At 43.5% G+C, this 20,764-nt stretch overlaps 1 pseudogene; it reads left to right on the forward strand.

Annotated features, from left to right (window-relative positions):
* The window catches only part of LOC142383604 (paired box protein Pax-6-like), a 43,015-nt pseudogene extending 24,451 nt beyond the window's left edge, over positions 1–18,564 (forward strand).
* The last annotated feature ends 2,200 nt before the right edge of the window (positions 18,565–20,764 follow it).

Genomic DNA, 20,764 nt, shown 5'->3' on the forward strand with positions numbered 1-20,764 from the left:
GCTGCAGTCCTGCTGTTGGTGGGGTGTCTGTGTAAATGACCCCTCTTCTGTAAACCCTGATCTTTTCATTCTTTGGCTTCAGTGAAAACACAGAAACAGCATGAACACGTGGGGAAAACTTTGCTCAAGAATGAATTCATTGGATGAGATATTAAAGAAGAAGAATATTTTTGAAAATGGAGATCAGTGTTTGACTAATTGAGACATTTGCCCTCTCACACACACAGTTCACCTGGATATTTTCCAGGATGTTTGAAGACAGCTGTGCATGAGTGGAAACGGTCTCTGTTATAGTGAGGCTTACATCCATTTGTGGGCAGTCATTGTCTCAAACCCTACTTGTAAAAATGATAGAGTGATTGTTGCTTAGAGTTGGACCACTAATAACTTCAATATCCAACAAGGGTTTCTTAAATGCTGTTGTGTTCATCACCAGGTTTCTTCTATAAACCGAGTGCTCAGAAACTTGGCCAGTGACAAGCAGCAAATGGGCGGTGTGGGAGCTGAAGGGATGTTCGACAAACTCAAGATGCTCAACATCCAAAGCAGCTGGGGTGGACGCTCAGGGTGGTATGCTGGGACAACTCTCTCTGCCACTGGTAAGACATTTACCCATGTTGATAACTATTAATGTACCATTACTTCATACAAACACAGCTGCTCTACTGTACTCTGGTTTCCTTAAACATTGCAGTGCTAGCAGATTGTGAGAGGGACTGACCTATAGCCCAGTAGAAAAAGGAATATAAAATCAGTTTCAGACATGAGCAATCACAACTGCACTATAATGTCCTTTGAGAACTCTTTCTACACTGTAACACCTTGGTTTGACAAAGATCTGGACTCTTTCTTGTAGCTCTTTCTCTGGAGCTTTCAGCTGCTTCTGAAGCTCTTTCTCTGGAGCCTTCAGCTGCTTCTGAAGCTGTTTCTCTGGAGCCTTCAGCTGCTTCTGAAGCTCTTTCTCTGGAGCTTTCAGCTGCAGTTGAAGCTCTTTCTCTGGAGCTTTCAGCTGCTTCTGAAGCTCTTTCTCTGGAGCTTTCAGCTGCAGTTGAAGCTCTTTCTCTGGAGCTTTCAGCTGCAGTTGAAGCTCTTTCTCTGGAGCTTTCAGCTGCTTCTGAAGCTGTTTCTCTGGAGCCTTCAGCTGCTTCTGAAGCTGTTTCTCTGGAGCCTTCAGGTGCTTCTGAAGCTGTTTCTCTGGAGCCTTCAGCTGCTTCTGAAGCTCTTTCTCTGGAGCTTTCAGCTGCAGTTGAAGCTCTTTCTCTGGAGCTTTCAGCTGCAGTTGAAGCTCTTTCTCTGGAGCCTTCAGCTGCTTCTGAAGCTGTTTCTCTGGAGCCTTCAGGTGCTTCTGAAGCTGTTTCTCTGGAGCCTTCAGCTGCTTCTGAAGCTCTTTCTCTGGAGCTTTCAGCTGCAGTTGAAGCTCTTTCTCTGGAGCTTTCAGCTGCTTCTGAAGCTCTTTCTCTGGAGCTTTCAGCTGCAGTTGAAGCTCTTTCTCTGGAGCTTTCAGCTGCAGTTGAAGCTCTTTCTCTGGAGCTTTCAGCTGCTTCTGAAGCTCTTTCTCTGGAGCTTTCAGCTGCAGCTGAAGCTCTTTCTCTGGAGCCTTCAGCTGCTTCTGAAGCTCTTTCTCTGGAGCTTTCAGCTGCAGTTGAAGCTCTTTCTCTGGAGCCTTCAGCTGCTTCTGAAGCTCTTTCTCTGGAGCTTTCAGCTGCTTCTGAAGCTCTTTCTCTGGAGCTTTCAGCTGCAGTTGAAGCTCTTTCTCTGGAGCTTTCAGCTGCTTCTGAAGCTCTTTCTCTGGAGCTTTCAGCTGCTTCTGAAGCTCTTTCTCTGGAGCTTTCAGCTGCAACTGTAGCTCTTTCTCTGGAGCTTTCAACTGCAGCTGAAGCTCTTTCTCTGGTGCTTTCAGCTGCAGTTGAAGCTCTTTCTCTGGAGCCTTCAGCTGCTTCTGAAGCTCTTTCTCTGGAGCTTTCAGCTGCTTCTGAAGCTGTTTCTCTGGAGCTTTCAGCTGCAGTTGAAGCTCTTTCTCTGGAGCTTTCAGCTGCAGTTGAAGCTGTTTCTCTGGAGCTTTCAGCTGCAGGTGAAGCTCTTTCTCTGGAGCTTTCAGCTGCAGTTGAAGCTCTTTCTCTGGAGCTTTCAGCTGCTTCTGAAGCTCTTTCTCTGGAGCCTTCAGCTGCTTCTGAAGCTGTTTCTCTGGAGCCTTCAGGTGCTTCTGAAGCTGTTTCTCTGGAGCCTTCAGCTGCTTCTGAAGCTCTTTCTCTGGAGCTTTCAGCTGCAGTTGAAGCTCTTTCTCTGGAGCTTTCAGCTGCTTCTGAAGCTCTTTCTCTGGAGCTTTCAGCTGCAGCTGAAGCTCTTTCTCTGGAGCCTTCAGCTGCTTCTGAAGCTCTTTCTCTGGAGCCTTCAGCTGCTTCTGAAGCTCTTTCTCTGGAGCCTTCAGCTGCTTCTGAAGCTCTTTCTCTGGAGCTTTTAGCTGCAGCTGAAGCTCCTTCTCTAGAGCTTTCAGCTGCTTCTGAAGCTCTTTCTCTGGAGCTTTCAGCTGCTTCTGAAGCTCTTTCTCTGGAGCTTTCAGCTGCTTCTGAAGCTCTTTCTCTGGAGCTTTCAGCTGCAACTGTAGCTCTTTCTCTGGAGCTTTCAGCTGCAGCTGAAGCTCCTTCTCTAGAGCTTTCAGCTGCTTCTGAAGCTGTTTCTCTGGAGCTTTCAGCTGCTTCTGAAGCTGTTTCTCTGGAGCTTTCAGCTGCAGTTGAAGCTCTTTCTCTGGAGCTTTCAGCTGCAGTTGAAGCTCTTTCTCTGGAGCCTTCAGCTGCTTCTGAAGCTCTTTCTCTGGAGCTTTCAGCTGCTTCTGAAGCTTTTTCTCTGGAGCTTTCAGCTGCAGTTGAAGCTCTTTCTCTGGAGCTTTCAGCTGCAGTTGAAGCTCTTTCTCTGGAGCCTTCAGCTGCTTCTGAAGATCTTTCTCTGGAGCTTTCAGCTGCTTCTGAAGCTCTTTCTCTGGAGCTTTCAGCTGCAGTTGAAGCTCTTTCTCTGGAGCTTTCAGCTGTAGTTGAAGCTCTTTCTCTGGAGTTTTCAGCTGCTTCTGAAGCTCTTTCTCTGGAGCTTTCAGCTGCTTTTGAAGCTCTTTCTCTGGAGCTTTCAGCTGCTTCTGAAGCTCTTTCTCTGGAGCTTTCAGCTGCAGCTGCAGCTCTTTCTCTGGAGCCTTCAGCTGCAGCTGCAGCTCTTTCTCTGGAGCTTTCAGCTGCAGCTGAAGCTCTTTCTCTGGAGCTTTCAGCTGCTTCTGAAGTTCTTTCTCTGGAGCCTTCAGCTGCAGTTGAAGCTCTTTCTTTGGAGCTTTCAGCTGCAGCTGAAGCTCTTTCTCTGGAGCTTTCAGCTGCTTCTGAAGCTCTTTCTCTGAAGCTTTTAGCTGCAGTTGAAGCTCTTTCTCTGGAGCTTTCAGCTGCTTCTGAAGCTCTTTCTCTGGAGCTTTCAGCTGCTTCTGAAGCTCTTTCTCTGGAGCTTTCAGCTGCAGCTGAAGCTCCTTCTCTAGAGCTTTCAGCTGCAGTTGAAGCTCTTTCTCTGGAGCTTTTAGCTGCAGTTGAAGCTCTTTCTCTGGAGCTTTCAGCTGCTTCTGAAGCTCTTTCTCTGGAGCTTTCAGCTGCTTCTGAAGCTCTTTCTCAGGATTTTTCAGCTGCAGTTGAAGCTCTTTCTCTGGAGCTTTCAGCTGCTTCTGAAGCTCTTTCTCTGGAGCTTTCAGCTGCAACTGTAGCTCTTTCTCTGGAGCTTTCAACTGCAGCTGAAGCTCTTTCTCTGGCGCTTTCAGCTGCAGTTGAAGCTCTTTCTCTAGAGCCTTCAGCTGCTTCTGAAGCTCTTTCTCTGGAGCTTTCAGCTGCTTCTGAAGCTCTTTCTCTGGAGCTTTCAGCTGCAGTTGAAGCTCTTTCTCTGGAGCTTTTAGCTGCAGTTGAAGCTCTTTCTCTGGAGCCTTCAGCTGCTTCTGAAGATCTTTCTCTGGAGCCTTCAGCTGCTTCTGAAGCTCTTTCTCTGGAGCTTTCAGCTGCAGTTGAAGCTCTTTCTCTGGAGCTTTCAGCTGTAGTTGAAGCTCTTTCTCTGGAGTTTTCAGCTGCTTCTGAAGCTCTTTCTCTGGAGCTTTCAGCTGCTTTTGAAGCTCTTTCTCTGGAGCTTTCAGCTGCTTCTGAAGCTCTTTCTCTGGAGCTTTCAGCTGCTTCAGAGCTTCTGAAGCTCTTTCTCTGGAGCCTTCAGCTGCTTCTGAAGCTCTTTCTCTGCAGGTGCAGCTGGATGGCAGATCACTTGTGGCGTGTTTCCACTATGCAGTCCGGTACGGGTTGGTTCAGAACGGTTCTCTTATTTCAGTGTTTCCACTCCCACCAAAGCGTACCGGTCCCATGGAACCTGTTCCCATGTCTGTAACCCTTTTGCTTGGGGTACCGAGCACACAGGACAGGTTCCAGGCTCTGCTCTCCGGTGTTGGTGAGGAGGCTGTGCAGCGGAGCTCGATGGCGCTGTGCCAAACCAAAAAGTTTTCCTGCTGATTGCCGCAGAAATGTCAGAGAGTGATTTCAACCGGACCGCGAGCCAGTGTGGCATTAAGCTGAAGAAGCTTGGAGGTGGTTCCAAATTAAGGATGTTATTTGTTATTTGCTATTTATTTGCTTCAGCACGCACTCCGCCCACCCCTGAGGGTCCGCCTTTGTACAGTGGGAACGCAAGCTGACCCCAAAGCGACCCGACCCGAACCGTACCGTTCTGAACCGACCCGTACCGTTCTGAACCGACCCGACCCGTTCCGTTCTGAACCGACCCGTACCGAACCGTTCTGAACCGACCCGTACCGAACCGTTCTGAACCGACCCGTACCGGACTGCATAGTGGAAACGAGGCTTTGTTGTAACCATGATACAAAACTGTGCTCACATGGCTGGATTTTCTCATCTGGGTCATGACATGACAAGCTTCAAGGAAGAAAGTGGACATGTTTTTTTAATTTTTCTGATGTTTTATATTGTTTCCTGTTTATGACACAACATAAAAAACTACATTTAGACAATTCCCATCTATAGTGAGCATCTTAGCTCCTACGTGTTCATTCTCTGGGGTTCTCCACTCCAAAAGTTTCTAATGGGAGCTCTGCACAAAGTCCTTTGAAAAGCGACGCAGGGCACGTCTTTGCCGATCAAGTCAGTGCTCCTCGTCCTTATCTTCATCTGTCAGATGAAAGCATAGTGTAAGCTGTTTATCACTTTTACTTTTCTTGATATCATACACACACTGCTGGAAAGTGCACTTCTGGCTTTTCACCTGGGAGAACTACAAAGACTGAAGGCCTCAGTATGCTTCTCCGTCGCTATCCGCCAGTCCGACTCCGTGGCCACGCAGAGGCTGTTAAACCTTTCCAAGTTCTCCGTCGGGCTGTCGGATACCCAAGGCAGTTCCCCTCCCGATCAGCAGGCGGCGCTACGTTAGACGACCCAATCTCACGACGTCTATGGTGAAAGTGGTTGATTGGTTGTTCACCTTCCGGCTCCGTTCCACTCCTCACAGTGAACGATGGCGACCGAGAGAGAAAGACTGTTGTTGGAGTTGGAGCAAACAATTTTGACCAAATGTTGCCCGGCACACAGTAAACTCTTTCAGAAATGGCGGTGTTGTTGTTGTGAGAGGAAGGAGCTAAACCGGAAAAGTGATTCCGGAAATGATGTTGTTAGCCGACCAATCACAACCCTTGCGGTCTCTGTCAGTCTCCGGCTCCTCGACGGATAGATAGGAATGTTGACGGAGAGCGTCTGGGAGGGTCTCAGATGATGGAGAGGCTCTCCATGGCCTTTCCCGGACGACCATAAATCAGGCTTGAGACAACCACTGTTTACCGCCCCATGTTCCATTTATTCAGCAAGTTTGGAATATGATGTGGTTAACATGGTGCATGCTCTCATTGTGTCTGGTGCTCCAACCTCTTCCCACCATTCAAAGTGTACATGTTAGTTGGACTAGTGTTTCAAAGTGCACTGTAAATGTGAGCATGGATGACTCCAGCTGTGTTGGCAGTCCTGTGTTGTGTACCAACATGAAGTGGAAAAGGATTGGTTCATAAAATGCAAGTGGTATCACCTAAATGTGAAACACATTCATGTCCATCTGACTAAGGTTTAGTGTATGACCATGGATATGTGAGTGTAACTTACTGTAACTTCAAACTTCCATCAGCTTTTCTGTTATTATATAATGTAATATTGGTAGTAAAATACAAATTTTCAGATGGTTTGTTGACTTCATCCTTGATTAGATCCATCTACATCCAATTCAGAATCTACTGATTTGTGAATTTCTCATCTATCTATATATATGTAGATATATATCTATATCTACATATGTATATACATGTTGTGTGGAGTAGAGTCGTATGCTGTGGCTCCTCTTCCATCAACCTGGGATTACAGCAGTGAGACAAAGCCATGCTGTTCTACCTTGGTTGCTGCCTCCCCATCGGCCTCCAACATGTTTGAGCGTGTGTGTGTTAGCGTGTGTGTGTGTTAGCGTGTGTTAGCGTGTGTTTGCGTGTGTTAGCGTGTGTTAGCGCGTGTTAGTGTGTTAGTGTGTGTGTTTGTGTGTGTAAGTGTGTGTGTTAGCGTGTGTTAGTGTGTGTTAGTGTGTGTGTGTGTGTGTGTGTGTGTTAGCGTGTGTTTGTGTGTGTTAGTGTGTGTTAGTGTGTGTGTTTGTGTGTGTTAGTGTGTGTTAGTGTGTGTTAGTGTGTGTTAGTGTGTGTGTTTGTGTGTGTTTGTGTGTGTCTGTGTGTGTTAGTGTGTGTGTTTGTGTGTGTTAGCGTGTGTTTGTGTGTGTTAGTGTGTGTTAGTGTGTGTGTTTGTGTGTGTTAGCGTGTGTTTGTGTGTGTTAGTGTGTGTGTTTGTGTGTGTTTGTGTGTGTTAGTGTGTGTGTTTGTGTGTGTTAGTGTGTGAAGGAGGGAGAGGGCGTCTGCTCCCATTTGCCTCTGTTTCTGCCTGACTGACTATGACACTGAGCAATGGCTTCATTCTGTTTTGCAGCCTCTGTCTGTTGGGGATAATGAATAATTAGGCTAGCACCACAAAAAACACGAGGACCACAGGGAGCTGCAGTCAAGCTCCCGTCTGCTCAGAGAACACATGTCTGAGATCTCCACTCTGAAGTGTCTCCTAACTCATATATATTGACCTGCTATAGCCTACTGTGCTGCTGAAATAAATGTGAAAAATGCTTTTGTATATATATTATTGTATTCAGAATGAACCTTCATATTGTAAAATGCACATAGAATAAGTTTTTTCTTAATCCTCACCAAGATGCTTAAGCATGACAGTAGCTGGTATGAAATGACAGACATGTCATCCTTCCTTCCTCTTTACTCTGGTGGTCTGATTCTTGCCTGCGTGGTGCAGACTGTCCGCAGGCGGAGGCCGTGGAGAACATCTCAGGCTGTTCAAACGGGGAAGAATCAGAGGAGACGCAGATGAGGCTTCAGCTGAAGAGGAAACTGCAGAGGAACAGAACATCCTTCACACAGGACCAAATAGAAGCACTTGAGAAAGGTACAGCAACAAGCAAAAATAATGTGGAAAAATCAAATGAAATATTAATTATATGAAACATATTCATAAGAATAGTTTGATATTTATTTATTCTTTTATTCATTTCCCTTTATATTTCTACATTTAATTGTTTTCCCTTTTATTCTTTCATTAATTCCTCTTTATATTTCTACATTTAGTTGTTTTCCCTTTTATTCTTTCATTAATTCCTCTTTATATTTCTACATTTAATTGTTTTCCCTTTTATTCTTTCATTAATTCCTCTTTATATTTCTACATTTAGTTGTTTTCCCTTTTATTCTTTCATTAATTCCTCTTTATATTTCTACATTTAGTTGTTTTCCCTTTTATTCTTTCATTAATTCCTTTTTATATTTCTACATTTAGGTGTTTTCCCTTTATTCTTTCATTAATTCCTCTTTATATTTCTACATTTAGTTGTTTTCCCTTTTATTCTTTCATTAATTCCTCTTTATATTTCTACATTTAGTTGTTTTCCCTTTTATTCTTTCATTAATTCCTCTTTATATTTCTACATTTAGGTGTTTTCCCTTTTATTCTTTCATTAATTCCTCTTTATATTTCCGTTTTTTTTGTGATATCCCTATCCCTTCATAGGTGTGTCCAAATGTTTTACTGCTTCTGTATATGGCATATTAACATTACTTGAGGATGCTCACACATGTTGGTCAAAGAAAATAAGATTACTTGTGGAGTAAGTTTACAAGACAGGCTTTCAAATTCTTTTGTTTTTAGAGTTTGAAAGGACTCACTATCCAGATGTGTTTGCTCGTGAACGTCTTGCTAACAAAATAGACCTTCCGGAGGCGAGAATACAGGTGAGCTACATTCGATTTTTTCCAGGCAGACTGCACTCACCTAACAGACTAACAGATGAACATATAGAAAATGAATATTTTTCCTTCACAGTAAATGAATGAACAAAAATAGGTAGACTTTACTTGAATCCCATGGTTTCAGACAGGGAGCCCATAGAAATGACTAGTGAGGTGTCATGGCGAGATCGAAATAGTTCTTCGAGGCCTTCAAGAAATGATATCTCCAAATGAATTTTTTCACTACAAGGAAACTGATCAAGCGGTGTAGATGGCAAACAACTTGTGTAGGAGCCTGTGCCACGAAGCAGGTTCATCATATCCAGAGAATCTTTGAATGATCTGGCTTAACAAAGCCTTACACAGGAGAACTGGTGCTACAACAACTGCATCAGCTGGCCAATCATTCACAAAACACAGCACAGCTGCTGCAGCCACGGCAGGAAAGGAGGAGGACAGGAAAAAGGAAAGGAAAAATGGCCAATGTTGGCAGTTACCATTGTTGCAGGATGATTTCGATGTGCCTGTCAGATTCAGAGCTGCTCTCTGTACCACACGTAGAATAAACAGAGAGTTGGTTAAAAGATGATTAATTAAAGATTAATTTCAATGTATGTAATTCTTCTTTTATTGTTGTCTCTAAAAAGATGTAATAATGATAATAAGGCTTTAAGTTGTCCAGTGATGTGGTCTTTTGTTTGTCCAGCCACGTTCAAAGCATTTCGGTGTGGTCATGATGTGATAAAGAACCTGCCAGATAGTCCTACAGCGTTTGATAGCAGAACATTAGCAAAAGATCCTTTGGGTTCTGTGGGTTGCAGGGTGGGGTCTGACGGACTGGCATCAGATGGCTTTGGGCCCGCTGGTCACCTCAGACTCTTTGTCATGTGTTGTGAGTCTCACTGTTGTCCTGCTTTTAATTCAATTCAATTCAATTAATTTTTATTTATATAGCGCCAAATACAACAAATGTCATCTCAAGGCACTTAGATAGTAAGTCCAATTCAAGCCAATTGGAATTCAATTAATTAATAATAATCATAATTCATAAAATAATCCAATTCGTTCATATAGAGCCAATTCAAAAACAATTTCCTAGCTAAGGAAACCAACAGATTGCACTGAAAACTTTTTGTTTTTCGGTCCAATCTCCCGGCCTGAGCGTGCCTGAGGCGACTGTGGAGAGAAACGACTCCCTTTTAACAGGAAGAAACCTCTGGCAGAACCAGACTCAGGAAGGGTGGCCATCCGCCTCCACCAGCTGGGGTTTGAGAAGACAGAAAGGGGGGGAGGGCACTGTAACACCATTCAAAGGATATCTGTTGGAACAGGGAAACACGAGTTAATGACCACAATAATATCACATATACATAAAGAGAGTAAAGTGAGGAAAGGTGTGACAGATGAGGCCCCCCAGCAGTCTAGGCCTATAGCAGCTTAACTATGGGATGTTTCAGGATTACCTGAGCCATCCCTATTCAAGGTAAACACAAGAAACTTGTGCTAACGAAAAAATAAATAAATAATAAAATAAAGGACCAGACTCAGTGAGTAATTCCCTATACTCCCTATATAGATCTGCTCCTCACACCACAACAACCATCTTTTTACAGCCACAAGCTACCTCAGCCTCTCACCAACTGCACACCAGTCACAGCGGGAATGGGATTCAAACCCTGGTTCGGGTAGGGGGTAATGAAAGTATAGAGGGTGCCAGAGGTGGAGGCAGAACAAGACACACTAGCAGATACACTATCAGATTCAGCAGACCTAACTATAAGCTTTATAAAAAAGGAAAGTTTTAAGCCTGGTCTTAAAAGTGGAAAGGGTGTCTGCTTCCCGGACATTTACTGGCAGCTTATTCCACAATAGAGGGGCCTGATAACTGAAGGCTCTGCCTCCCATTCTACTTTTAGAAACTCTGGGAACCTCAAGTAAACCTGCAGTTTGGGAACGAAGTGCTCTGTTAGGAAAATATCTTACAATGAGATCTTTAAGATATGATGGAGCTCGGTCATTAAGAGCTTTATATGTAAGGAGAAGAATCTTAAATTCTATTCTGAATTTAACAGGGAGCCAATGAAGAGAAGCTAAAACTGGAGAAATATGATCTCTCCTGTTAGTTCTCATCAAAACTCTGGCTGCAGCATTTTGGATCAGCTGAAGGCTTTTCAGAGAATATGTGGGACAGCCCAATAATAAAGAATTACAGTAGTCCAATCTTGAAGTAACAAATGCATGGAGCAGTTTTTCTGCATCACTCTGAGACAAGATGTTCCTGATTTTAACAATATTAGAGGCTGCTGTTGGAAGGTCTGTGAACACAAAGGTTGGAGCAGGGGGTCTAAATGTTTATCTCAGTGTCACAGTAACATCCATATGGATGCTTCAGAAGAAGATGATGCAGTTACTCACTTTATCTGTCAGTGCTTTTAATGTTATGGCTGATTGGTGTGTTTGACCAGCATGGGCGGTTTGCTGTCTAAGAAGAACATTAGAGATAAACTACAATTTTCCAGTGAACATAAGAAGCCTGAAGAACAAGCCCTTTGGAAGAATCTGTCTGGGACAAGAGCTGTTTACCTACAGCAACAACTGGACAGCTGTTTCAGCTCATTGATTTCATCAATTCATTCTGCAGCACATTAAAGAGTCCTTGAAGATGATGTGATGTATCTGAAAGTTTTAACAAACTACTGATCCTCAGCACAGAGGCAAACCCGTAAAGTCCCAGCTTAGAAAAAGCAGCGGGGGGTTTGGGAACGGTCAGAATCCCAGTTTGAAATGATCCGGAGGGATTTGGATGGAAGAGTGGTCCAAAATAACACTGAAGTTTATAGAAACTTCTGCAAAAACACTACAAGAAGTGATTTCTGCCAGGGGGCAGACTACTTTCTGAGGTGCATTTACTTTTTCTGCTACAGAACAGCAGCATCAGGGTTTGAAAAAGCCATTTTTATCTGTCGGCATTGTTTCAAAGAGTCAAATGTTTGCTTCTCCAAAGATGCCAGAAAGCCAACAGTGCCATCAGCCCTTATGTGCTTCACATTTGTTATCTTGCTCAAACATTCATGGACTGTACTTATATAGTGCTTCTCTGTTCTAGTTGACTACTCAAAGCACATTCACCCATTCTCACACACACACTCATACAGCATGTCTTAGTCTATACAGCATTTCTGTATCACACCGATGGATGCCATGAGGGATTCAGTGTCTTCCCCAAAGACATTTCCACATGTGACCCAGGGAGCTAGCCATATGCATAATGAAAGGCTTTTATTTAAAGATTTCATTTTAAATACTCGAAGGATAGAAAGTTGTCCTTATACTTTGTCACATTCAGTGTGTGTTTCTTTTCCGCTGTGGTGCATGCAGGTTTGGTTCTCCAACAGACGAGCAAAGTGGAGAAGAGAGGAGAAGCTGAGAAATCAACGTCGACAGGCGTCCAACTCCTCCAGCCACATTCCCATCAGCAGCAGCTTCAGCACCAGTGCTTACCAGCCCCTACCACAACCTGCTACACCTGGTACCCATGCCCAGAAAACAACAATATGTACTACATACCCACCATAAAAACAACCAAATATTGGTTTTACTGATTGTCCACCAGAACTTAGTCTCTTGTGTCAAGTGAAATTTGGACACATTATAAAAGGAAAAGTGTTCCAGATTTCCTTAAGCCTAGCAATAATTCAATGTCACTTCCTTGATCTGGGAGCTTCAATGTAAGATGAGGGTTGATCTACTACTGTAGACAACAAAGTATATGCTATATTCTACATGAATTTTTATGAATTTTTATGTTGTAGAGTTGTGAATTTATTTTATCAATGGAGAAATTGAGCAGCCTTGCTTTGTTGTCTACAGTAGTAGATCAACCCTCATCTTACATTGAAGCTCCCAGATCAAGGAAGTGACGTCGACGCAGCTTTAGCAGCAGAGAAGCTATTAGGCTTGTGCTGATAATGATAAACTCCTGGACTATGTACAAACTTCCAAATGCATCGTTTGGTGAGTACAGACCATATTTGTACTACTGTAGAAGTTTGGTGTCATGGCATGTGATTTTAGTGTGGTAATTTTGGAGATACGGACCAGGATCCATTAACGCTTGTACTAAGCTATTCGGGATAACTCAGTAACTCGGCTGATGTTCAGCCAAGATCGAAAAAACTTCGGGTGGGCTACTTGGCTGGATGTCACGGTTCAAATGACCCTAGGGTGAATCTACTCCGAACTATCACTTTAAGCTACAACTAATGTAGATGACTTTTCTGCCCCCACGCATATTAAAGACAAATGTTGTAGCTTCAGTGTTAAGTCATAATGTTTACCTTGCTTTAGAAAACTTGTTTTTATCCTCTTTTTTAGTATCCTTTACTTCAGGAACCATGTTGGGAAGATCAGATCCAGTTCTGTCCAACAGCTATGGCCTACCAGCAATGCCCAGCTTCAGCATGGCTGCCAGCCTGCCTATGCAAGTAAGATAACCCAACAAGACTTCATAATATACAACTAGTACACTTTCGTATCAAAGCCCATCTCAGTCCAGTACCCCAGGACCTTTCTTCATTCACTTTAGGCCTCATTATGCCCCTCCATACCCCCTCTTGCAGTGCCCTTATGGAATCTTTAGCTACTGTATGGCTTCATCATCCCCACTGGCATCGCTGTGAGGGTGTTCACAGAGGGTCTGCCTTGTGAAGCTGCAGTGAGATAACCACTGAAGCGCACTGTTCACAGTGCTTTAACCAGCCTTTCAGCATAGGTGACATATTTAGTAAGAATAGCCTTCAACTTTACAGAAGTTCTCAGTACATCTCCACATTATGTTGTAACCCAGCGAGCCTGGCTGATACATAAATGTGGGCTTGTTTTGGATATTTTCAGCTTCTTATTGGAAACTGAACTTGAGATTTTTTACTGTGGGATTATTGAAGAACTAAATGAGTGACAGTCAGGGTTTTCCTTGGATATTTTGAAGGCATGTGGTTTTGGTAGGCCTTTCCTGAGCAGAGTGAGCTCAGAGTTCTCTGGACACAGATGGTTACTGATGGTTTTGTGGTTGGTGCAGACATTTCGGGCAGATTTTGTCACAGCCGTTTGTAGACAAGCCCACTCTGTATATTACACCAGCATTTATGAGAGCCTACATTAAAATTAGATGAGTACTTCTGTGTAATGTGACCTCTAGCATTGTGGAGAAGTGGGCCCATTTTGGCTGGATCCACTTGTGGAGCTTACCAGCTGAGTTAAGGCTGGAGCTCTGGTTGTGAGCCACACTAGTTGTGATCATTGTGTGTAGGTCTGTCTTTTGTGCTTCTCTATTCTTTGCTTCACTGAAATTTGTAGATATGGTCATGGCGTGCTTTACACCGCTGCATCCGACGCTTTGCATTGGACTTGGTGATGTATGGCTTGGATGCAGTTGCCATGGAAACCCATTCCATGAAGCTCTACGCCCTGTTCTTGAGCTAATCTGAAGGCCACATGAAGGTTGGAGGTCTGTAGCGACTGACTCTGCAGAAAGTTGGCGACCTCTGAGCACTATGAGCCTCAGCATCCTCTGACCCGCTCTGTCATTTTACCTGGCCGACCACTTCCTGGCTGAGCTGCTGTCGTTCCCAATTCCACTTTGTTATAACACCACTGACAGCTGACTGTGGAACATTTAGTAGAGAGGAAGTTTCACAGCTGGACTTGTTGCACAGGTGGCATCCTATCATGGTACCACTCTGGAGTTCACTGAGCTTCTGAGAGCGAGCCATTCTTTCACAGATATTTGTAGAAGCAGTCTGCATGCTGAGGTGCTTAAATTTATACACCTGTGGCCATGGAAGTGACTAGCCTGGGAATTCCCATGCTGCTTTGCGCGCGATTTCATTCACACTGCAAAGGCAGCCTGGAAACCACCGCCCTTATTTTTGCCTGAGTTAGGGAACCAATCACAGAACGGGGGGGGGGGGGCAGCAAGACGATGACGACGTCTATGCGCTACACCGAAGCTTGTAGAGTGTTAATCCAACATGGCAGCGGACACAACGTTACCGTTCAATGCAGCCTTAGAAAGTGTTTTAAGTAGCTTAGAACGCAAGTTTACTTTTAAAAATAATCGTTAAACGCCATCGTCTTCTCATACACAGTAAAGCATCTTCTTCTTCCTCGTCGAATTTCTGTTGCTCTACATACGTCATCTGGTATAAGTGATACAATTGGCTATGAATCGCCGCAAAGCAGCATGGGAAGAACCAGACGCCATTTGATAGACATTCGTAGCGCCCAATAAACGGCTCTAGGCATTCGTAAACCACGCCTCAAATACGAGAAAATGCACACCTAGTTCCCAGACCAGCATCTCATCCAGATGTGGACGCGTCAGCCAGGCTAGGAAGAGACTGGAACAGTTGAATTAAATTATTTGGATGGATGAGTGAATACTTTTGGCAACATTGTGTAGGTCCACTGTGCAAGTAACTGTTTGCAGTGGTGAACACAGTTGTGGACTACAACCATGTGGACATAAGGCCTGCCTAATGATGCTCATGGTGGGATCACCAACCCTACCACACACATCTTTGCCCAGTGCTTTGTCCAGATTTCTAACTTTGGTGAATGAAAAAAAGGAAAAAGAAAAACAGAACTATTCATTTATTAATTTACTACTCCGCTGAGACACCTGTGGCAAAAGTGGCTACCAGGTTGGACTGGAAGGCAGTTAAGGGCAGATGGCTACAGTTTTTTTAATGATAAATTTACATTTCAGGACATGTTTAAGATCTTTCTATCATTGTGTACTCAAAGTATATCAGTCATTCCAACAGCGTTTTGCTCTTACCACTGTAAAATACATTTGTTGTACAGATGAAGTCACTTGCCCCTCCAAGTCAAAAGCCAGCCAGTTTCCTGCTACTTTAGCCATTGACCTTGCAGAGAACGGGCCGTTAGTGTTGTGGAGAAAAAGGAGTCGGAACCGCCGTCGTCAGCCTCTCATGGGGAATTTTATTGAACAAACCGTCACAGAGACATGTGCATTCAGAATGTCCGGAAATTCCCTCTGACCTCAGTTTGTACCAAGCCTTCATACCGTTCTGTATCATACAATGCGTACGTGGCTCAAACCCAATCTCTCTAAGGCGCCTGGCTTTCGCCATTATCGTAAACAAGCTCATTCTAACCTTAAACGATATTCATATGAACCGAACAACAAGGCACACGATGTAATTAGGCCATGTCATGACATTTCTCTCCCACATAGTCCCCCCTGAAATCACTTATCAGTGATTTAATAAAGAAATAATCTAAAAGGAAAGAAAATCATCGCACATAATTAACATAACTAATTAATTAATAATCAATTAACATCATCAACACTAAATTATTCTAATAATTCTACATTCTAAGTCAACGGGAACATATTGAATAAATGAAAAGGAATATATATATGTACCCAAATCACATTAAATGATACTGAATTCAACAATCATTTAAATTTTTAACATTGCCATCACACTTGTCCACTGTTCGCAGTGCATAGGAGCGAAAAACCCACTGGCTGCTACTTTCGTAACTCATATTCTTATTCTTGGGAAAACTCTCCTACGGCCCCACCCCACTTGGCGACCGACCACTTAATTACTCTTTCAGTACCAAAGGTCGCACTCCGAACAGTTGACTGACACAACTGGCAATGGACATATTAGTGATTAGTTCTGATTGATACTAAACATAGAATGAATACACAACCATCATCAAATGAATAAATCACAGTTTTGTACCAAGTACAATACAGAAAATTATGAATGATCAAACAATAATTGTAATAAAATGCCATCACCCGTACTCTGGAGTCGTCTGCTTCTGGCCGAACATCCGTCCGGCTGGGTCTGGAACTGCTAAGCTAACTCTGGGAGGAGAGGTCGCCAGCACTTCGCTCCCAATCAAAGAGATCTTCAGCATCTCTTCTCCCTGTCAGACTATACTTGGTTTTACACCCGAGGAAAGAATCTTGTGAACCGTCCTGTGGTAACCTTCGTTCGCCGCCCAGTTCTTTCATGCATTGGTCCTCAGACCCGGACTCGCAAGGTCAGCTGCATCCTGGCTTCTTCCACTCTGAATAGCCTCTATAGGTGCATTCACACTGTAGGAACCTTTGGCAGTTCTAATAATCTTTTCAGGAACGGGGCCGTTTTTTCCCGCATTCGCACATACGGGAACTCGGGACCATGGCCCTCAGTTCCTGGAACCATTTCAGCTCCTTCTCCTCAGCTGGGTCTGTTCTGGGTTCCATAGCAACACATCTGACGGAGGTGTGTGGTGGTCGGTAGCTCCGCCCTTTGTCATGCTGTCAGGCTGAAATGTTTCCTCATACGACACGGACACAACCTTGGCGTGTTTAATAAGTTAAACCTCCACGTGGTCTCCTTTGTCTGCGGTGCTCTGCTCTCCTTCCTTCATGAAACCAAGAAGTATGGCCTGCGCTCCATCCTTCGTCTCCTGACTCTCTCTGTGAGCTCTTCCAGCCTCCATGTTAGACGCCCCATGTGATCGTCCATGATTAATATCACCATCATGCAGACCATGAACACGGTGGCCTCCCCGCTCTCCATATTAGCTTCTTTGTGGTGTTTTTTTCTTCTCTCCTTACTTTTACCGGGTTTTGTTTTGTTCTGGCTGGGCCGCATCAGTCCCGACTCATGTGCGAATGCAGACTGAAACAGTTCCGCTGGGGAAGGACAGCTATCAGAACGAAATTCCGAATGCAGCTTATATGAGTGGCCCATTCTAAGTGGCTCTATCTATAGATAAGTTGAGAGAATAGCTAACTCTGTGAATGTTAACTCTGCATGCATCTTCAACAATAAGGTGGTAAATAGCAAACTGCAGTTAAAGAATTCTTATTTCTTAAACCCTGAAGCCTTGTTGTAACAACAGCTGTAACAACAGTGCCTGCCAATCAGTCACTGAGGTAATAAACTGTGTATTAATGTGTTTTTCCAGGCCTCCAACCAGACTTCTTATTCCTGCATGCTGCCCACCAGCACCCCTGTAAATGGTCGAAGTTATGACACATATACTCCTCCCCACATGCAGCCACACATCAGTAGCCAGTCAATGACATCATCTGCAACATCATCGACAGGTAGGAAGTCCCTTCTGCCTGCACTGAGCACCTGGACGTTAATGCCTAATGAGATGAAACATGAATGGATGAATGCAGCTATTTTTGTCAGATTGTTCCATTTGACAGCCAGAACAACATTTCTGAAATCCTTGGTTTCCTCTTTGTACAACAAAACATTACATATTGACTACTTAATGAAGCAGAGCAGCTCTGAACTGCAGGCTTGATTGTTCAAATGGTCTCTTCCCTGATGAGCTCCTATAATTACGGAAATACACAAGAGGATTCACAGCAATAAAGCCTTCACAGAGAAAAGCAAACATTTGACGCATGCAGTCCATACAACAGATCCTTAGCCTCAAGTATCTCTCAATCAATTCTGATCCAGCCCAACAAAGACAAAAAAGATTATGCTAAGGAAGGCTTGATATCACAACAGCCTTGTGTGCATTGATTTCCTTATGTATGTATTTTCATAGTTTCATAGTTTTCATAGTTGGGTCTTATTTAGCCTGATTTATCTTGACTTGAAACTACCTTAAATATCCTCGGGAGGAACGTATTAATGATGCCATGTTAACTGTTTGCTCTAAATAGTTGCGTAACATCAGATTGCCAGCCTCTCCTCAGGATAACTTTCCTTCTGCCACATGCAGCCATATTGATAGATGGACTTTTGTTTATTTTTTCTTAAATATCTTGCTAATATCTTCGCACAAACTTAATTTACATCTGTGAACACACCTATAAATGTTTTGTTGTCATGGTGACTATGGCTTAGTAGGAGTGGCTGTCCTGTAATTGAAAACACGGTGGTTTGATACCCAGCACCTCCATATGAAGAGTATCCCTGGGCCACACATTGCCAGTGATAGTCCAGTGATGCTGGATTGGATGAGATCAGAAAGGTGCATGTGAGTGTCCATCAGGTACCATGTCTCTCTCAGAGCAGCTTTCTCATTGTTCCTCTTCTTTCCCAGGCCTGATTTCTCCTGGTGTTTCAGTTCCAGTCCAAGTTCCAGGAAGTGAAGCAGACATGTCACAGTACTGGTCCCGCCTGCAGTGACTTCAGCAACAGGACTACATTGGTGGTGAACATGGGATCTATTCATCTCTTCTGCTTGAATGCAAAGAAGGACCTTTCTTTGACTAATACTGGTGGTACCTCAGCAAACACTGACAGACAAATGACTCACATTCACGTTTGTGAGGGAATCTTCAAGGTCTTTAAAATCACAAGGATTTGAATTTTGCTGTAAAGCAGAGCTTAAACTGGATCAAATGTCTCTTCACATCACCTCCACTGGCTGCCATTCAAAGTCGGTTGGGGGGGCACTCTTGCCTGAACTGCTCCCAAGAGGCTTAGGAAGGTTTGACAACAATAAGCCCCCGTCACAAATCAGCTGCTTCGTGTCCTTATGGGCATTCTGTTGGCACATATGACCTCCACTTAAACATACAGGTGTATTTGTAGCTAAATCAAATTTTGGCTGAAATGTAAAGGGAAGAACTTGATAAAACTTGAAGTGCGCTATCTACTGTTATATTTTTTTTTCATCAGCAGATTCCAAAAGCCTTGGTGTTGGACATGTACAGGATTACAGAACATGAATCCTTGTGGTATATGTTTGATATTGTAAACCATGACAATAATGTGATATCCTAACTGGCTTTGCTCAAAATGTTTGTTTGATCTCAAAGTTTACAGTAAACTATCTGGTGGAAGCTAAAAAGCAGAACAGTTTATAAAAGCAAACATTGGAATGTATCTGAGATGTCAATTTGATGCTAATTTCAGTGTGAAATGTTTGTCTTTTGAGTGACCTGGGAGGGTTTCCATAATAAAGTAATTTCAATTACATTGTTTTTGATATTTTATACCTCAGTGGGCAGAGCATAGGAACACAAACAGAGGTTTACAACAGAGGAACCCCTGATTTAGGGATTTGACCCAGATGAAGTGTGAATATTCAAAAGCCAGAGAAGATGAGAGAGAGGAAGATTCCTCTACAGGTTCAGCCACTGGTTTCATGTGAAGCAGCAAGTAGGTTCCTGTTTCAAATCTCAGCTGGGTTCTATCTATCTGGGCTCCAGTAACAGCAACAAGCAGACCTGAAAAATGTGTGAATGAAGGCAGGATGAAGGTGTTTTAAAGCAGCAGTGATGTTGCCAGGTGCTGTGAAAACTCCAGTATGATGTAATATTGTGATTAAGATATATACATGTCTGTATAATGCATAGTCCACAGAACTTAATCTAATCATCAGGAATATTGGAATATTGCTGTGCATGTAGTGTTAACATAGCCACTGCTGAAAACACTTAGTCCCACACATTAATGCAACTATCATGGGAAATAACCTGCTGTGATCATACAACCCCAAATCCAAAAAAGTTGGCCAAATTGTAAATAGAACAGAATGCAATGATTTATACATACATAGCATTTTATTTACAGTACAATATACAAAAAACATCATTTGCATTGAAAGGGGAATCTGATGTAGCAACACATCTCATAAAAGTTGGGACACGTCCATGTTTCCCACTGTGTAACATCCCCTCTTCTTTTAATAACATCTGGAAACATATGGAACTGAGGAGAGCAGCTGCTGGACCTTGGCAGAAGAATGTTGTCCCATTCCTGTCTGATGGTGGATTCCTGGCTCTTCTTTAATGTATCTTAAATGTTTTCAGGTGGTGAAAGGTCTGGACTGCAGCAGCTCAGTCCAGCTGCCGGACTCTTCTACTATGAAGCCGTGCTGCTGGAACAGATGCAGGATGTGGTTTAACTTTGTCCTGCTGACATAAGCAAGGCCTTCCCTGAAGAAGGGAGCAGATGTTGCTCTAAGATCTTGCCCCCCCCCAACCACACACGCACACAAATATAAGCAGAAATAATTAATGGATTAGGGTTAGGGTTATGATAGATACACTTCCTGACTGAGGTAAAATCGCAGTAAAAGTTGAATACAGTGAATACTAAAAAAGAAAAGCCATTTGCACACATGAACACCAGAGATTTTCAGGAGAAAGGAAAGTCAACTTGGTCCATACTTCTTTGACAGTTGCTGTTCAGTTGCTGTTTTAATTGGTCTTTCACAGCAAGTGACTTTATGTTGGAGATGTGTTCTCACAGCTGGAGATGCAAGAGACAGCGTGTCGCGGAACAGATCACCCAGAGGGCAGCATGTGATCCCTTCAGTCTTTTTTTCATTAAAATTTAAAAAGTTTAGAGCCATCCAGGTCTTGACATCTAAACAGTT

Source organism: Odontesthes bonariensis, chromosome 7, assembly GCF_027942865.1.
Source record: "Odontesthes bonariensis isolate fOdoBon6 chromosome 7, fOdoBon6.hap1, whole genome shotgun sequence".
Lineage (NCBI taxonomy): Eukaryota > Metazoa > Chordata > Actinopteri > Atheriniformes > Atherinopsidae > Odontesthes > Odontesthes bonariensis.